General features: G+C 39.7%; 1 pseudogene; it reads right to left on the reverse strand.

Moving 5' to 3' along the window:
* LOC105532426 overlaps positions 1 to 2,044 on the reverse strand; it is a 13,125-nt pseudogene extending 11,081 nt beyond the window's left edge.
* Between the last annotated feature and the right edge of the window lie 7,759 nt (positions 2,045 to 9,803).

Raw genomic sequence — 9,803 nt, forward strand, 5'->3', positions numbered from 1 at the left:
TACTTAAGCCTCAGCAATGGCGGGCGCCCCTCCCCCAGCCTCACTGCTGCCTTGCTGCGAGATCGCAGACTGCTGTGCTAGCAATGAGGGAGGCTCCGTGGGTGTGGGACCCTCCCGGCCAGGTGTGGGATATAATCTCCTGGTGTGCCTGTTTGCTTAAAGCACAGCATTGGGGTGGGAGTTACCCAATTTTCCAGATGTTGTGTGTCTCAGTTCCCCTGGCTAGGAAACGGGATTCCCTTTCCCCTTGCGCTTCCCAGGTGAGGAGATGCCTCCCCCTGCTTCAGCTCTCGCTGGTCGGGCTGCAGCAGCTGACCAGCACTGATTGTCCAGCATTCCCTAGTGAGATGAACCCAGTACCTCAGTTGAAAATGCAGAAATCACCGGTCTTCTGTGTCGCTCGCGCTGGGAGTTGGAGACTGGAGCTGTTCCTATTCGGCCATCTTGCTCTGCCCCCTAGAGCAGCTTTCATGTTGGAATTTCTCCTCCAATTTTTCTCTCCTTACTGTAATGCTCAGAATACAGAGCCAAGTTAATGGTACCTAGAATCTACACATAAGGGCTGATATCCACCTGGAATTCACAAGACAGGGTCAGACTTTACATCATGTACAGTGAGCCACCGTGGTTGTGTGAGGGACTCCTGGTGTAAAGTAAATTTGGTGGCAGAATCTATAGATGTACAGAAGCACCTTAGCAGAGGGAAGGCAGGGCCACAGCTGTCCAGAACCATGAAGACAACTACATCTCCTACGTGTGAATTGTGTTACTGGAGAAGGGTATTCTTGTTCTTGTACCCAATAGTTAACTCAGCAGGTATAGGTAATATCAGATCTGGATTGAGAATCAGGGATTGTTCTATTTTTTATTCTGGCCCCGCAGAGTCAGCCTGAGTCTCCTCTGTTTGAATAACTATTGGAACATCTGCCAAGGGCCACTGCAGACCCTCTCACTAACACCTAGGAGTCTTTGAGACATTTAGGGATGTACTGTGCAGACAAGGGTCAGGCTGACGAGTCCAATCTTCCTCCCATCTCATAAAATAAGGAGTAATCCAGGGCTTCTTTCTCCCCTCACAGATGGTATCTCCTTATTTAGTGTCCAAATGGGAGTTGCTCCAATTTCCTGATATTTGGGTGAAGAACAAGTAGGTCTGGAGGCCCAAACTGATAGGTAAACAAATTGTTTCCATTTTATTTGGCCATGAGAAGAACAGGTGAGGCAGTCATGGACCCTACCATCAAGGAATTTTTATTCTAGAGTCAATGGATCAGAGTCAATGATCTAGAGTCAAATTAGAGTAATGTGATCAGAACAAAGGGAGTTGTATAGAGAACTTGGGCTTCATTTGGGACTCTAAATGTATGTTGTGGTTGTGAGTTCTGATGTCAGTACCTGAAGGGCCACCCATGGACAGAAAAGTTGTTACAATTATTATTTCTATTTCTTTTCACTTGTCAAGAATAGTTTTCTACGTACTTTTCTTTATTTTATTATTATTATTATTTGAGATGAAATCTCACTCTGTTGCCCAGGCTCGAGTGCAGTGGCATGATCTTGGCTCACTGCAACCTCTGCCTCCTGGGTTCAAGCAATTCTCCTGCCTCAGCCTCCCAAGTAGCTGGGATTACAGATGACCACAACCACACCCAGCTAATTTTTGCATTTTTAATAGAGACGGGGTTTCACTGTATTGGCCAGGCTGGTCTCGAACTCCTGACCTTGTGATCCACCTGCCTTGGCCTCCCAAAGTGCTGGGATTACAGGCATGAGCCACCACGCCCGGCTTCAATGTAATTTTTTTTAGAAAGACCTACATGATTTAGATAAATTGGTTGCTATTGTATCATGCAAAATAGATAGGCATGAGGCTTAAATCATTCAAATCAGAAAAGTTCTGGGAGTCAAGTTCTTGTTGGTCAGGCTTAGAATAGAGAACTGAAAATAAGCCAGCAGCATAGAGATGAGAAGCTGAGGGCCAGTTCCCTGCCCCGGCCCTACCCAGCTCTACCCTGTTCTGAGCCTTGTCCAGGTCTGGCCTCATCCTGAAATTTCCCTTACAGACTGATTAGAGGAGATTGGATTTCTGTGTGGCAACTCTTGGTGTTTCTTCAGAGCTGGATCTCACAATTTTCCCAGACCCAAAAACAAATAAATGGGAGCAGAGGATTACTTATTTGGTGTTGTGGGAAGTCAGGGACCTCAAACGGAGGGACTGGCTGGAGCCGCGGCAGAGGAACATAAATTGTGAAGATTTCATTTTAATATGGACATTTATCAGTTCCCAAAATTAATACTTTTGTAATGTCTTATGCTGTCTTACTTTAATCTCTTAATCCTGTTATCTTCATAAGCTGAGGATGTACGTCACCTCAGGACTGCTATTGTGTTAACTGTACAAATTGATTGTAAAACATATGTGTTTGAACAATATGAAATCAGTGCATCTTGAAAAAGATCAGAATAACAGTGATTTTAGGGAACAAGGGAAGATAGCCATAAGGTCTGATGGCCTGCAGGGTCGGAGAAAAAGAGCCCTATTTTTCTTCTTGCAGAGAGCCTATAGATGGACATGCATGCAGGAGAGACATTGCTAAATTCTTTTACTAGCAAGGAACATTAATATTTAGACCCTAGGAAAAGAAATGCATTCCTAGGGGGAGGTCTATAAACGGCAGCTCTGGGAGTGTCTGTTTTACACAGTTGAGATAAGGACTGAGATATGCCCTAGTCTCCTGCAGTACCCTTAGGTTTACTAGGATTGGAAAACCCCACCCTGGTAAATTTGAGGTCAGACCAGTTCTCTGCTCTTGAACCCTGTTTTCTGTTGTTTTCAATGTTTATCAATACAATACGTGCACAGCTGAACATAGACCTTTATCAGGAGTTTTGATTTTGCCCTTTGCCTTGTGATCTTTGCTTTGCTCTTTGCCTTGTGATGTTTATTGGCCTCAGAAGCATGTGATCTTTGTTCTCCTTTTTTCCCTTTGAAGCATGTGATCTTTGTGACCTACTCCCCATTCGAACACCCCCTCCCCTTTTGAAACCCTTAATAAAAACCTGCTGGTTTTGTGGCTCAGGTGGACATCATGGTCCTACAGATATGTGATGTCACCCCTGGAGGCCCAGCTGTAAAATTCCTCTCTTTGTACTCTTTCTCTTTATTTCTCAGCTGGCCAACACTTATGGAAAACAGAAAGAACCTACATTGAAATATTGGGGGTGGGTTCCCCCGATAATTTGGAGGCTTAATTTCTTTCTTTCTTTCTTTCTTATTGAAACCAGTGCTTCTAGAGACATTTCATACAGCAACCTCTTTTACACTTTTGCAAATCCAATATTTTTTCTACATGTTATGAGAAAGAAAATCTAAACACAACAATTAAAAGTCTTTTGGAACTCTATTTGACTCTTCATTTCTGTTTTCCTTTTATCCGTCTGTATTTAGGTTTTATAGTGATAAGAAAACAAACAGGGCTGAGCACGGTGGTTCACACCTGTAATCCCAGCACTTTGGGAGGTGGAAGTGGGTGGATCACCTGAGGTCAGGAGTTCGGGACCAGCCTGATCAACATGGTGAAACCCTGTCTCTATTAAAAATACAAAATTAGATGGGCATGGTGTCACATACCTGTAATCCCAGTTACTTGGGAGGCTGAAGCAGGAGAATTGCTTGAACCTGGGAGGAGGAGGTTGTGGTGAGCTGAGATTGCACCATTGCGCCAACAAGAGTGAAACTCCATCTCAAAAAAAAAACAAACAAACAGAAAGCCTGAATCATCATCTAAATTCTGCTAGAAATTATGGGACATTTAATACCTACTTCACAAAATTTTTTGAGGTTTAACTCACACCAGGTGAGTTTCCCAGCACAACACACCACAGCATGCTTGGCAGCACATAGTATGAGATCAATAAACATTGTATTAACACATATGTACATGTTTTCAAAATGCAGACTTAGGCATTGCTGCATTCTCCAGCCTTCTGTAGACTTCAAATAGTTGGCAAAAAATGTGATCTTTTGGGACGGTGATTAGTGATTTTCACTGTAAACTGTTTCAATAAGAATATTGAAACAACCTGGCCAACATGGTGAAACTCCATTAGCTGGGCATGGTGGCATGTGCCTGCAGTCCCAGCTACTCTACTCAGGAGGCTGAGACTGGAGAATTGCTTGACCCTGGGAGGCAGAGGTTGCAGCGAGCCCAGATCCCGTCACTGCACTCCAGCCTGAGCAACAGAGCAAGACTCCATCTCAAAAAAAAAACAAAAAAAAAAAAAACCGGTCTGGGTCAGGTGCAGTGCCTCATGCCTATAATCCTTGCACTTTAGGAGGCTGAGATGGGTGGGTTACCTGAACTCAGGAGTTCGAGACCAGTCTGGGCAACATGGTGAAAACTTGTCTCTACTAAAATACCAAAAAAAAAACCCAAAAAAGCCTGACGTGGTGTTGGGCACCTGTGATCCCAGCTACTTGGGAGGCTGAGGCAGGAGAATTGCTTGAACCTGGGAGGCAGAGGTTGCAGTGAGCTGAGGTCATGCCACTGCACTCCAGCCTGGGCAACACAGTGAGACTCAGCCTCAAAAAGAAAACAAAAACAAAAACAAAAACAAAAAAAACCTGCTTTTGTTGTATCCAAGAAGTTTTGGGTCCTGTGTGTTGATTTTGATTTACATAAGGGTGCATTTTTTTTTTTTTTTTTTTTGAGACAGAGTCTCACTCTGTCACCTAGGCTGCAGCTGTCTCTTATACACATCTAGATGTGTATAAGAGACAGGGTTCAAGCAATTCTCTTGCCACAGCCTCCCCAGTAACTAGGACTACAGGCCCATGCCATCACGCCTGGTTAATTTTTTGTATTTTTAATACAGATGGGGTTTCACTGTGTTAGCCAGGATGGTCTCGATCTCCTAATCTCATGATTCGCCCACCTTGGCCTCCCAAAGTGCTGGATTACATGTGTGAGCCATCATGCCTGGCCCAGGGAGCTTTCTTATTTTCCCTCTACTTTCTTCTTTGACTGTCATTTGTTGTTTAGAAGCACGATGTTTAATAGCCACATGTTTTGAGTTTTCTAACTCTCTTCTTGCTATTTTTTTCTAGTTTTATGCCATTGTGATCAGAATAAAAATGACATAATTTTAACCTTGTTAAATTTGAAAAACCCTGTTTATTTATTTCTGCTTTAATGTATAATTTCTCCTGAAAAATATTTTATGTATTTTTTGTTTTTATTTTCATTTTGTAATTTTTTTTCTTTGCTCTGTCTTGCTCTGTTGCTTAGGTTGGAGTGCATGGGCGCAGTCTTGACTCACTGTCAACTCCTGAAATTATCATTTCTCAAAGTATAATTTCTCCTGAAAAATATTTTATGTATTTTTTTGTTTTTATTTTCATTTTCTTATTTTTGTTGTTGTTGTTCAGTCTTGCTCTGTTGCCTAGGCTGGAGTGCATGGGTGCAGTCATGACTTACTGTGACCTCCATCTCCCCAGATCAAGTGATTTTTTTGCCTCATCCTCCCTCGTAGCTGGAACTACTGGTGTACGCCACCAAGCGCAATCAATTTCTGTATTTTCAGGAAGATGAGGTTTCACCATGTTTGCCAGGCTGGGAGAATATTTCATGTATTTTTGAGATGAATGTGTATCTCATAATGTTGAATGAAATGTTATATGTATATCATCTATTTAGTCTATAGTGGTATCACTGTTTTCTTAGTAGGTTTCTGTTTGAATGATCTGTCTGTTGTTTTGAGTAAGGTATTAAAGTTTTATTGTATTTCTGTCTACTTCTCCCTACAGTTTTGTGAATATTTACTTTATATATTTAGAAGCTCCAGTGTTGGGATCATACATATTTTTAACTCCTATATCCTCTTGACAAATTAACCTCTTTATTATTGCATGGTAAACTCATTAGACTCTTGTGATAGATGTTGCTAGGAAGTCTTTTTTGTATAATTTAACAATAACTACCATTGCATACCTTTGATTATCATTTTCATGGAATATCTTTTTTCATCCTTTCACTTTCGGCCTATGCTTGTCCTTAAATCAAAAGGGAGTCTCTTTTAGGCAGCATATCATTGGGCTTTTAAAAAGTAACTCAACCACTCAGTTTCAGTGTGTTGTTTGTTGCTATATCAGTGTATCACAGGCTAAGTATTTTATGAAAAGCAAAAATTTCTTTGCCTCATGATTCTGGAGGCTGGGATGGCAAAGAATATAACACGCATCTGTTGAAGGCCTTGTTCTGTATAATAACATAGCCAAAGGCATGAGGAAGAGACAGCTGCCTTTCATAAGAGACCCTCTCTTGTTATAATTAACCCATCTCATGATAAGAACCTTTATCCATTCATGAGGGTTAGGTTGCTTATGGCCTAATCAATTCTTAAAGTTCCCACCTTTTAATTCTATTACAATGGCTATTTAATTTTAACCTAAAATGTGGAGATGACATTGTGTATAGTAGCTGTGTCTGTTTATTGGATAATTTATTCTCTTTATATGTAAAATAGTGATAGGTTACTATTAATAAGTTACTATTGTGATTTTGTTTTTTTCTGTTTATTTAAATTTTTAAAAATATTTTATTATTGTCCCATCTTTCCTATGGTTGTGTTAGTTTGTGTCAAGACAGGGTTATGCTTTGTTGCCCAAGCTAGAACACAGTGTCATGGTCACAGCCCTCTGTAACCTCAACCTCCTGGGCTCAAGCAGTCCTCCCATCTCAGTCACCAAGGTAGCTGAGACTACAGGTATGCTCCACAACAGCCAGCTATTTGTTTTTTTTTCATAGAGAAATGTCTCATTATGTTGCTCAGGCCAGTATCAAACTCCTGAGCTCAAGTAATTCTCCCACCTCAGTCTCCCAAAATGCTGGGATTTTAACAGTCTAGTTTAGGATGATAACAATTTAACTTCTGTGTATGTAAAAACTGTACACATTTTCTTCTTTTAAACACTTAATACTATATAGTCATACTTTATAACTTTTTATGTTGTATATTTATTAAAAAATTATTGTCACAATCTTTATTTTTAATACTTTTTGTATAGATCTTATTTTAGAGTTTAAAGTATTTTTACAAAACTATTACAATATTCTGAATTTTGCTACATACTTATCATTTCTGGTGACATTTATACTTATTGTTAGTTATCATTCCACCATTTTAATGTGAAGAATTCCCTGTATCATTTCTTGTAAGGCAGGTTGAGTGGGGATAAATTTCCTCACCTTTTCCCTTTGTCTTGAAATGTCTTGATCTCTTTTATGTCTGAAAGACAGCTTTACTGGATATATTCTATTTAGTTATCAGGTTTTTCTTTTCTTCTTTCAGTGTTTTAAATATATAATTGAATATTCTGGCTTGCAATATTTTTGCTGAAAAATCCACTGATTACATAAAGGTTCTCTTGTATGTAAAGAATCTCTTATCTCTTCCCGTTTTCAAGATTTGTGCTTTATCTGTAAATGTTGGCGATTTAATCATAATGTATTCTAGGTTAATCTTTATTAGGCTTACATATTTTTCTCTGTAGATAAATTGAGCTTCATAAAACTGGATGTTCATATCCTTTTCTAAATTTGGAAAGGTTTTTTCTGAGACAGGGTCTCACTCTGTCACCCAAGCTGAAGTGCTGTGGCATGATCTCAGCTCACTGCAACCTCTGCCTTTCAGACTCAAGCGATTTTCCCACATCTGCCACCCAAGTAGTTGAAACTAAAGGCATTGTCACCCTGTCCGGCTAATTTTTGTATTTTTTTGTAGAGATGGGATTTTGTCATATTTTCCAGGCTGGTCTCAAACACTTGAGCTCAAGCCATTCACCCACCTTGGCCTCTCAGAGTGCTGGTGTGAGCCACCATGCTCAGCATAGATTTGGAAAGTTTTCAGACATTTTGTCTTTCAGTCACTTTTATTCTTTCTCTCTGTCTTCTTCTGAAAATTCTAAAGTGTGTCAATTTGTTCACTTTATGATTGATCACTTTCAAAGGACGTGTTTTTGAGTTTGTTGTTTACTTTAACTGCAGGATTTTTGTGTGGTTGTTTTTATGGTTTTTATTGCTCTCTTTCTATCTATCTATATTTATACCTCTATCTATCTATCTATCTATCTATCTATCTATCTATCTATCTATCTATCTGTCTATCTATATTTCTATCTATCTAAAAAATGAGATGTCATTTTGCTATTTGGCCAGGTTGGTCTTGAACTCCTGGTCCCAAGCAATGCTCCTGCCTCAGCATCCCAAAGTTTTATTATTATAGGTGTGAGCCACCATGCTTGGCCTACTTATGTATTATACTTCTAATTCTGTTTCTGTGTTGTTTCCTAAAATTTTTTAGTTATCTGTGTTCTTTGCATCTTATTGAAATTTTTTAAAATAATTGTTTTCTTTTGAAAAATTTTTTTTATTATTACTATACTTTAAGTTCTAGGGTACATGTGCCCAACGTGCAGGTTTGTTACATATATATAGACGTGCCATGTTGGTGGTGTGCTGCACCCATTAACTCATCATTTACATTAGGTATATGTCCTAATGCTATCCCTCCCCCCTCCCCCCTCCCCACAATAGGACCCGGTGTGTGATGTTTCCCTTCCTGTGTCCAAGTGATCTCATTGTTCGATTACCACCTATGAGTGAGAACATGTGGTATTTGGTTTTCTGCTCTTGCAATAGTTTGCTGAGAATGATGGTTTCCAGCTGCATCGATGTCCCTACAAACGACACAAACTCATCCTTTTTTATGGCTGCATAGTATTCCATGGTGTATATGTGCCACATTTTCTTAATCCAGTCTGTCACTGATGGACATTTGGGTTGATTCCAAGTCTTTGCTATTGTGAATAGTGCTGCAATAAACATACGTGTGCATGTGTCTTTATAGCAGCATGATTTATAATCCTTTAGGTATATCCCCAGTAATGGGATGGCTGGGTTAAATGGTATTTCTAATTCTAGGTCCTTGAGGAATCACCATACAGTTTTCCACAATGGTTGAACTAGTTTACATTCCCACCAACAGTGTAAAAGTGTTCCTATTTCTCCACATTCTCTCCAACACCTGTTGTTTCCTGACTTCTTAATGATAGCCATTCTAACTGGTGTGAGATGGTATCTCATTGTGGTTTTGATTTGCATTTCTCTGACGGTGAGTGATGAAGAGCATTTTTTCATGTGTCTGTTGGCTGTATGAATGTCTTCTTTTGAGAAGTGTGTGTTCATATCCTTTGCCCACTTTTTGATGGGATTGTTTGTTTTATTCTTGTGTATTTGTTTGAGTTCTTTGTAGGTTCTGGATATTGGCTCTTTGTCAGATGAGTAGATTGCAAAAATTTTCTCCCATTCTGTAGGTTGCCTGTTCACTCTGAGGGTATTTTCTTTTGCTGTGCAGAAGTTATTTAGTTTAATGAGATCCCACTTGTCAATTTTTGCTTTTGTTGTCATTGCTTTGGGTGTTTTAGACATGAAGTCCTTGCCCATGCCTATGTCCTGAGTGGTATTACCTAGGTTTTCTTCCAGGGTTTTTATGGTTTTAGGTCTAACATTTAAGTCTCTAATCCATCTTGAATTAATTTTTGTGTAAGGAGTAAGGAAAGGATCCAGTTTCAGTTTTCTACTTATGGCTAACCAATTTTCCCAGCACCATTTATTAAATAGGGAATCCTTTCCCTGTTTCTTGCTTTTGTCAGGTTTGTCAAAGATCAGATAGTTGTAGATATGTGGTATTATTTCTGAGGGCTCTGTTCTGTTCCATTGGTCTATATCTCTGTTTTGGTACCA

The sequence above is a fragment of the Mandrillus leucophaeus genome, unplaced genomic scaffold (genome assembly GCF_000951045.1).
Source record: "Mandrillus leucophaeus isolate KB7577 unplaced genomic scaffold, Mleu.le_1.0 Scaffold959, whole genome shotgun sequence".
In the NCBI taxonomy this organism is placed as follows: domain Eukaryota; kingdom Metazoa; phylum Chordata; class Mammalia; order Primates; family Cercopithecidae; genus Mandrillus; species Mandrillus leucophaeus.